We start from the raw sequence: 10,856 nt of genomic DNA, 5'->3' as shown, positions 1-10,856 counted from the left end.
AACTCATATATAACAATAATATTTCTTCAGTTTTTGCGTATTTGTTTTATAATTGATAGATAGTATTCTGCTTGCTCCATTCCTTGCTAATAAGTCACTAAGGTTAATGTGTTTTTTTTTTTCTAAATTAGCATTACTTGTTAGATTCTTGTTTAAATGTTGGTGCTTAAGTCAAGATGTCAAACCTTGTTTAGTTTTGTTTGGTGAATGTTTTCTTTAAAAAAATGGAATCATAAGTGCATTTGCTGATATAATACTCCCATAGGTATATGTTTTTAAATTTAGTGGTTTGAGCAAATCATTGATTAAGGTTGAGTGGATATATTCTATTTTATATAGTTTTCCTTATGTTGCTTTTGGTTTTATTGTTTTCCACTCATGTGTTCATGATTTATGCATTGGTCTCTACAAAAAAAGCATTTTTTTATGTAATTTTGAGTTGCTATTAATTCATTACTCCTTTCTTTGTATGCATTATATTGGGCTAATTAGCCCAACCTTCTACTCGAGTCAGCCTTCTTCCCTGTCTGAATTTCGAAAGATGAAACAGTTGAGAAAGGAGTTGCATTACAAGTCCTAAAGGCTGAAAACAGGCTGAAATACATCATGTATACACTGATATACATATCAATGCAGCAAATACGTGACTAAAAATGGGAATACAGGTCGAAAATGTGGGAATACATGGCTGAGGTGAAATACAGGTGTTCGGAAGCAAGAGATACACGAAAAGAGCTGATATACATGCCGATATACACTGATATATATCAGTTGTATACCAAAAAAGGGGTTTTGTTTAAACCCCAAAAAGTAGCAACGAATTTGTTCCAAGAAAGGCCCGAATTCAACTTCTCTCCGTTACTCCTAAATTATTTAATTGCGATTACTTATTATTTCTTGTTTAACTCTAACTTTAGAATTTTTAATTAACTTAATTAGATTCCCCAAAAGATAAGTTATTTTATTTGTGTTGGTTTAAACCTAATATATTTTACGTTGTTGTGTTCACTTATTTTATTAATCAAATATTGGTCGAATTTTATATTTTAATTAAGTTAAATCTTTGTTCTTAAAAAGATATGTTTTAAGGCCGCTTCACTTGATCACATATTATTTTTAAAATTGTTTTAAGTTAAAGTATTTTTCTCAAATAAATTTTTTAAAAAAATGTTAGTCAAAACTCTTTTTTAATTAATTAATAAATAAATAAATACTTACTCAATCATTTGCTCAAAAGTTAGTCAAAACTTTTATTCTTCAATTAATTTAAAATGATTTACATGCTTTAATGTGTTAAAATGGTTTAATTTATTTTAAAATGAACTAAATAAATTCTAATTAGTCTAGTTTTATTAATTTTCTAAATAACTTGCACCCTAATTCAAATGTTTTCATTTTAGGTTTCTTCCTCTAAAAAGATAGAATAAAATGGTTCATTTCTTAATTATTTTCTCAAACTTAATCGAATAGCGTAAATTATTATATATTTTTTTATGTTAAAATAGTTTTTCTAAAAAATAGTCAAATAAATTTTAGCCAAGTCACATGTCAATCGCATGTTAGCGGACACTTCGAATGCTTAAACCTTTATCAAAGTGTAAATTGAACCCCGAACCTTCTTTCGTATTTTCAAATGATTTTTCTGTTTAAATTTTTGAAAATTATAAGTTTTCTTAATTTCTTTAAAAAATTAAGTGCCGACTCTTTCTAAGTATTTTTCTCAAATTGTTTTATACTTAGAACATTTCAAAAAGTGTTTTTCTTAAGGCTAGTAAAATTACGGCACAACAGAAATGGCCACTCCGCTGGGGAGTTAATTAAGTTCTAACCAAAAGATTTGACTATTTGACTAATTATTATTAATTGCTGAATTATTTATTTGTACTTAATATGCTTAAATTGCTATAAACTGTTGCTTTCATGGGATAACATATTCCGTCAAACAACGCTTATTTTCTATTTTTCACTCTAAGGACGATTATGCAGGCCGCAATCGTTCGTTAACCAAATTGTTCTCGGGGCACCCTGACAAATGTAGTTGGCTACAGAATAGTCAACGGTCGTTAATTGTCCCGGCCCAAGTAGTCCGCTTGGGTCACCAATCCACTTTAAAGAAAACTCACTCTTAGTCATACTAGTATAGAGCAAGACCAAATCCCTGAAATTTAGCGCATTGGCCTAAGATGACCCAATACCCAAGGCGTGTCGATTCCATTAGAAAGACTACCTTGAGTTCAAAGGGCCCACGGCCCGAACAGACGCTCATACTTACGTGTTTGAAGGATATATGTGCTATTTGACAAATTGTTGTGTCTTGGGTTTAAGGGGTATCTAATTATTTGTATGTTTTTGAAGATGACTAAGCAACACTTGAGTTTCAAAATGGTCACCGAGAAGCCAAACCTTCTCCGTGTGTGGTGGTACAATCTCAATGCATATCAGAAAAGAGAACTTTCCATTCACTTAGGTCACCTTCCGTCGATAATGAATCTCAAAGTCTGGCCTAAGTTCATTGAGGTGGTCACTCGATTTTGAGATGGTGAGAGGATGGTGTTTCGCTTCGGTGTTGTTGAAATGACATCAACTGTTGAACAAATCAAAGATTGCCTAGAAAACGTCGGAATGTGCCAGAAAAGGAAAAATTATCCAGATCATCACATTTTGCTACCAGATAAGCCAACCAGCACAGAACTGAAAAACATGTTGTTATTGATAAATGCAGACTGGCTAGACACCCCGAGTATTCCATTTGTGAAATTCTATGAACGATGGGGTTGCGAGAGTTATTATAAGAATTTTCCAAATGAGTTTCACAGCCACAATAGTTAGAGTCAAACTCAAATTCTATCATTTGTAGTATGCTTCTTAGGGACGATGGTATTCCCTCAAGCCGAAGGGAATGAAATTGATACTCGGGTTGTCATGGTTACACACGCCATCTTCGAGGGCGTTAGTAAGAAAGGACGAGTTAAGAAATACTTCAACCTAGCCCCGATCATTCTGGCCGACATCTACCGATCTTTGGGTCAATGCAAAAATGGGTTTCCATTTTTTCAAGTTTGTAATATTTTGCTACAGTGGTGGATATCTAAATATCTAATGAAGACATACGAGACTCAGAAACAGAAATAGGCCAAACCACAAAAAGAAAGCCACCTTGACCATTACGAGTTTCATTTGAGCCTCAACAGGTTCAAAATCCACAACACTAGAAAAGCTTGGGCCAAAGTCTTCCACGACATAAAAGATGGAAACGTACAATGGATGTTTCAAGATTTCATGTCAGAAAAAATAGCTATTCAGGGGGCTAAATGTCATTTCCTAATCCTTCCTGGCATTAGAGGGGTACGACCTTACAATCCTAACAGGGTAATGCGGCAATTCGACAGAAGACAGATTCTACCTTTCAAATGAGACACTAGCCGCTACGTCTTTGACTACAACGGGTGCGACAAGATACCTCACGCCAATGATATTTGTCAAGAATGGGCTGGACGAGTCAACCTAAAAGAGAGCATGACAGAAACTAGATATGAAGTCGGGTATGTGGATGAATACAAAAAATGGTTGCAGGATGATTTGCGTGATACACTTGACCCGACGCCACGCACGGGCCAACAGATTGAAGATGTCCAGGTAAGGCTCCAAATCCAAGCCTACAATTTTCAACAGGAATGAGATCGAAGAGAGCAAGAGTTTCGGCGTAGGGAGCAAGAATACCTGCATAGGGAACAAGAGTTCCAGCATCGAGAATATGAAAGTCAAAGAGCATTAGCCTTTGCCACGCAAGAGTTAGCTGACGCGAGAGCCTGCCTGATACGTTTGGACTTGAACTTGGATGATCAGCTTAACACCCTCCAGGGCATGTCGATGTCTTCCAAAGCTGTGTTCGCTGAGCCGCATGTGATAACGAGCAAGTTCCTCATTCGTGAAGAAGTGGAAAAAGTGAGAGGAGGAGCAGGCCCTTCAGCATTTTAGTTATCTTATTCCCCTGTGAGGGACTGATATTTTTGTATTTGCAGTTTATCCCTTTCCTAAAAGATGTATCCCTTTGCTTAGCTTTGTAACGAATTCTCTATTGTTTATGAATCTTATTTCGGGGGATGCAACAATGTGTTTTAAAAAAGCGCAATGCATCCTTCAAATCGCTAGGCCTACCCTGGTCATAAAAGGGTAACATGCATGTTTAGGACGCGATATTTGTATGACTTAACTGTTTATGTGATATGTTGCTTTAAATAAGGACATTTTTAACCCACTCCTTTTCAAAATTTTCTGAAAATCTCCACAAATACAAGTCACTACCAAAATTCTACGAGTTTTGAGTTTCTCAGCCAAAAACAAATCTCACTCTATCATCTCATGAAAGGTAAAATTGCAGCTAAGATGGAAAAAGGCAAGAGTATCGATGTAGAGCTGACTGAAGAGGATTTGAGGATGGAATTGCAGCGGCTCAGACAGGAGATTCAAGAAACTAGAGAAATGAGAATAGAAGTGGTCGGTTAAAATTGGATTCGTCAATTTCATTTTCCTCGAATTTCTTTCATCAATCCAAGTCAAACGAAGGACAATTGTTGACATCCAATTTTGGACCTCCACAATATAAATTAATCATTGAGCTTCCTAAATTCTAAATGATTTGAAATAATTGGCTTTATAAAATTAAAAATAATTTTCAAGTCATTTTAAGTAGTTTTGTCATTGTTATAAATTTTAAAATAATAAATGTGATATTTTATATAATTATGTGTCTAATTAGTATATTTTATGAATGTTCAAAAATTGTCTCAAAAGGATTTTAGTCTTATTTAAATATTTGGTTATTTAGTTTAAGTTAATTAATAGCTTATATTTTGAGTTAATTAGTTTATAATTAAGTTAATTATTATATAATTATGTGTCTAATTAGTATATTCTATGAATATTCGAAAATTGTCTCAAAAGGATTTTACCTTTATTTTATTTGATTATTTAGTCGTTTATAGTGTTAAATTAATTAGTTTATAATTAAGTTAATTATTTTGTTTTATTAAGATTAAGAAGCTCGTTAATTAATTAATATCAATTTGTCTTATTTAATTACTAGCCGAATCTATCTCAACTAAATCAAATTGGCTAAGATTTTCCTAATCCCCTTACAACCAAACCGACCCCACCCTTTATTCTTTTTCTAGCCATCTCCCTCTCCCTTCACATTAACAATACAATACATACATGTACCAACCAACCCATTCCAATAAAATAATAACAACAGCAGCATACACCAAACTGACCCCACCCCTTTTTCCCTTTTAATTTCTAACATACAATACATACAATTCCAAACATTCATACATATAATACAGCAAACAAATCAAACCGACCCCACCCGTGTTCTCCTTCTTTTTCATCAAAGACCAAAACGTTAAAGCAGCAACATCTGTGTATAGCAGCAACGTAGCTCACAACAGTAGCAGCACACGCAACGCCCAGACGTCCCATACATGATTTCTATTTTTTCACACGTCAAAATAGACGGAAAACTGCCAATGTCTTCATCAACAGTGTAGCAAAACTTGCAATTACATCCTGTAGCAGTTGCAAAAAATCACCCTTGACTCGCGTGGATGGGCGCCACATCGAGCACAAGGGCGGTGGGTTCGATCTAAGCCGTCCACGTTGATCCTTTCATCCAGATTTCATGGGATTTGGGGTGAAATCTCGTGCAAATCCAACTACCCCCTATTCTGGATTTTTGAATTTTGAAACCGAAGGAGAATTCCATTTTTTGACCTTTGTTCCAATCCGATTTTCATCCCGTGAACTCCCCTATAAATACCCTTCATCTTCACTGTTAAAAGGGTTGGAAATTTTTAACTAAGGAAAACATAATACTTTAAGGAAGAATAGCCAAAGTACATTCTAAATACTCTAAAAAAACAGGGAGATTTTCTTATTCGCTGATTTGTGTCCGAGTTTTGTGGAAGAAGTCACGTTCCCCTGCTCGTCTCCCATGTTCGCTACCCGGAGAAAGGTAGCTTTTTATCCTTCGTAACTTTCTTTTGCCTCTTCCTTCTATTTGGAATGATATCGTGATGTTTGAAATTTATATTTTTGGGTTGCTGGTTGTTGGCTGCTATTAAATTGATGTTGCTTGTGTGATATATTCATTCTTGTATGATCCCGTTAGTTAGTCGAGTCAAAGCTAGTGAGTTTGCATCTAAGTGTTGATGTTTCCAGTCTATTAGATGTGACCATTCTTTTCCTCTGTTTTCTTTAAATTTTCGTGATTATGTAGCAATTATCTTGTCATGTTTGAACTAGTTTTGATGTTAAGATTGCATATTTGAAATTCCATTGTGTTGAACTTTTCATGATTTACTAATCAGTGACCTTCATATGATTTGCAATCAGTTTAAGTACGGTATGAAATTAGTATATTGATTTTTCATATTCGATAAAGTTTCCTATGTGTAGTTAAAATAATAGCATGTTATTGTTAATATTCTTCATCTGTCACGCTTGGCTATGAGTTTATTCCATCGTTGTCACTGCTTCTTTTGTTGGAAAGCTCCAAACTCTATTGCTTTTAATTATTTAGTCCTAATATGCTTTTAGATGATATAACATATGTCAAAATATGGTTAATGTCTACAGTATTTCTTTTGTTAAAACTGAAGCTGAAAAAATATAATAATAATAATAATAATAATAATAATAATAATAATAATAAATAAGTGGTAAGAGCGAGATGAGTAATTTTCGTATTTGGGAGCTTGTTATTCTGGAAATGGACATATGTGTATGTAGGCGTGCATGAGTTTGTTAGTTATAATTGCACATGATTATGAAATAAGCATGGTTTGTTGACTTCTCTTTATATATAGTAGAATAATAATGGAGTGTAGGGTATAACTTCCGTTTTACTTAAAAAATACATGTTGTGTGAAGCGTGATATTTTACAAATCTCATTGTGCTCTCATAATTATTTTCTGTCAATTGATTGCTATGTTATTTAATTTCAATTTATTCATTTTGTTTTATTAAGTACTAGAAGAGTGAGTAAAGATTTGGATATCGACATGTGTGCTTACTGTAATTATCTATTTTTTATGATGTTTGTATTTTCATTAAGTGTTGCTTTAGGCCTTAATCCTTTCATATTTTTACAAATAATCTCTCTTTGGTTCTAATTTCCATGGCACCTCTTGAATTGGGAGGGTTAATTTTAAATAAATTTTGGCATAAAATTTGTAATAATGATAATAGGAAAATTTACGTATTTGAAAACTACGCAAAATAAAATAAAGATATTGCAAGTTATAATAATAAACCACTCTAAAATATATAAAATGCATTTTGACTAACCGTTTAGAGTGTATTTTTCCATCTAAATAGTACTTTTTAGATAGGTTTTGAATATCTATGTTTTAAATTTAAATATTAATATTTTAATCTGATTTAATTTCAAAAATTTATGACAAGCATTTGAAATGAAGGGAGTAGTGAATTACCTCCTTATTTAAACTACGTGACTATTTTTCGAAAACTATGTACTTTAATTTTTAAAAAGTCTATTGGACTTAATCATATTGATTTATAGTTAACCTGCTTACCTTTATATTGTGATATACATACTCCAATCATATATAAAAATATTATTAGTATAAGAGGCAATTGCAAATAATTCAGAGCATAAAATTATGATAATAAGTTCTTTTTTAAAAATAAATAAATAAATAAATAATAATAATAAAAATAAATTAAATGTGAATAGAGATAGGGAATAAAAGAAACCTCTATTAATGGAAGCAAATTGAACCCTTCATTTCAACTATAAAAGATAGTGATCAATCCTTTAGTTTATACTCATCTATGTTATTAAATTAACATATATTTTTATGTAGGACCCGTGCTTGCACGGGTTTGCCGTCGTCTAGTACTTGAAATATGTTTAAGTATGTGCCCTTGGATACATTACTGTTTACTATTTTATAATCGATGAATCATGTTATCGTTTAGAGCTAAGGTGTGAAAGATCTTATTAATATTGTATACTAATTTTTTTTCATTTTCTTGTTGCATGTGAAATCTGCCTGAGTCCTCATGGATTCTACCCTTGCATTTTCTCATAGGGCCACAAAGGCCTAATCCTTTATTCGAGTCTACCGACCATTTAAAATCGACGTACAGGTGTTCGGAGCAGATACACGAGATTTGTATACACTAGTACACATCTAGTGTATACGAAAGAGGGAAATAGGCCTAAAGGCCCCAAATTCCGCACAAAAAAGTTGTATTTTGTTATTTTGAGCCTAAGCCCTTGTCCTTTTAATTGCTATTATAGTGTTAGTTTAGGACAGGTACAAGCGATTCAAATGGGTCAAAGACCCAAAATGAAAATGAGCCCAAATACTGGCCCAGGCAGATAGAAAAACCAGATTTGGGACCAAATCTCTATCTCTCTTTGCTTTATTGTGTTTGTTTACTTGTTAATATTTGTTGTTAAGCTTAAGGTCGAAAAATTCAAATCCCCGAAAGACACCCATTTCGAATTAATTACTTAACTAAATTATTCATCTTTTACTCAACTTAAAAAATAAAATAAACAAATAAGTTTACAAAATATTTCGCTTAGATATATTTCAATATTTTCCCCTTAAAATGGTCTTAACTACAAAATAGTTCAATTTTGCAATTCAAGCTAAGTTAAGATTATTTTTAGCCAAATAATTAATCGCCGGATAATTGCGTATTAGTGGGCATTTTGGGTGCTTTAAACCCCTTCCCAAAATGCTAATAAGAACCTCAAACCCTTTGTATATTTTCAATTGATTTCTGTTTAATCTGTTGAAAAAATCGATTTTCTTAATTTCACCTTAAAAATTAAGTGGTGACTCTTAAACCAGTCAAATCTATCATTTTTAAACAAAATGGGCACTACTACAAAAACAACTTTTTAACAGCTGAAAAAACCTTATATTTTGTTGATAAATATTTATTTGTTGCAGTGGCTAGAAACACTATAACAAATTTCTTGATTATTTATAACGTTTGGCTAAGCAATCTCTTGATAAATAATAACGAAATTTGTTGATGATTTTCGGTTGTCAAATAATTTCTTAGTCAACCATGATAAATGCCGGAACACACAGTTCTTTGAACGAGTGAAACAGTTTCTTCTTCTCTTTGTTACGATAACAAACTTCTCCAAAGCCACTACATTCTTTTGTAGAAACTTCAAAGGTTCAAAAAGCTTACAAAACTCTACTTCAGACCACACATTCAAACGTGATATTAGGTAGCCAACAATCTTAACATTCTTGAGATTGGAAAACAGTGTTTGAAATCCAACTCAGCAAATTGATGTTATATATCAACTTCGGCAAAATATATATCCTAGCTCAAGCTGGCAGGGGATAGTAAAACTCAACTTTGATGTGTATGTTGAGTGACTCTAAAAGAGGCGAGGTTCGCAAAAGGCTGGCTATTTCATACATATTTTCCTTTTTTACATGCATTTACAGAGTTAGACATTTGCATTTCAATTCTGGAAGCATCACTTCGTTAAGTACTCAAGTTTCATCATGAACACGATCTCTGAAAATCATCGTCCAATTATTAGCTCGGTTGCGTATCTCAACTTTTAAAGGTAGTCCAAAATAAGATTTCCGATAGCTTAGAAAGGTTGGAGATCACCTTAAAGTCATGAACTATATCTATATGTATAGTTGACTGAGCCAAAATGAAAAATCTCAAGGAAACTTTCACATCCTCCCCACAATACAAAACTAAGTGTATATTATGTATTATTAAATAAGTTGCTTGTAAAATTTTAAAATATCATAAGATCAAGATCCAATATTAAGTATTTAGAGTTCTTTACACATCCATGGATATAAAAATCATTTATCACCTCTATGCAACCCTAAGAAGCGTAAAAGAGAAAGAGAAGGAGTTAGATAAGAATATAAGATGAAAGATTATCGAGAAGTAGAAAGAACATACCAAAAGACAAAACTACCCTCACTTTTTGATTTTTAATAGCAAAATTAGAAATCTGTCCAACTTTTATTGCATAATGTACAATAAAGTTAAGTTGTGGTCGTCCTAACCTTTCATGCTTCGAAAATTACAGGAGTACCCTTGGTCGTCCAAGGGCACCACCACTTATATAGAATGATGACTAGATAAGGATGCCCGTGCAAGGCACAGGCATATTGTGGGGATAAAAATAGTTGTAAAGAAAGACATGCAAATATGCAACATGATTAAAATAAATTTCAATGTTAACACATTTCATAGTATGTTACATATATTTTGCAGAATGTTATACATTGAATATAAGATGAAAGAATATCGAGAAGTAGAAAGAACATACCAAAAGACAAAACTACCCTCACTTTTTTATTTTAATAGCAAAATTAGAAATATGTCCAACTTTTATTGCATAATGTACAATAAAGTTAACTTGTGGTCGTCCTAACCTTTCATGCTTCTATATAGTAGTAAAAATACATATTAATCTCACTCATTCCAAATTTGTCAACCCAACAACAAATTAAGTGGCACTATAACTTAATCTCAAAACTATTTGATGTTATCCTTTACACCAAACGATCCTTTAAGAATGTACACATATTCTCAACACTTCGATTCTTCTATTTTTATCTCCTTATTTATTTTCCTTTAAGCATCAAAGCCCATAAAATGAGGGTAATTAGCATGACTATTTTTTTCTTTTTTTATGTTACTAGCCTAAAACACATCTACACTGGAGTATTGGTTTTGTTGCGATTTCACATTTTAACTATTAGTTATTTCATTCTTGTCTTAAATTCTAAACTATCACCATCTATATATTAAAATATATTTG

Source organism: Solanum stenotomum, chromosome 9, assembly GCF_019186545.1.
Source record: "Solanum stenotomum isolate F172 chromosome 9, ASM1918654v1, whole genome shotgun sequence".
NCBI classification, from domain to species: domain Eukaryota; kingdom Viridiplantae; phylum Streptophyta; class Magnoliopsida; order Solanales; family Solanaceae; genus Solanum; species Solanum stenotomum.
The sequence above is the reverse complement of the archived record's forward strand: the minus strand, read 5'-3'. Positions refer to the sequence as shown.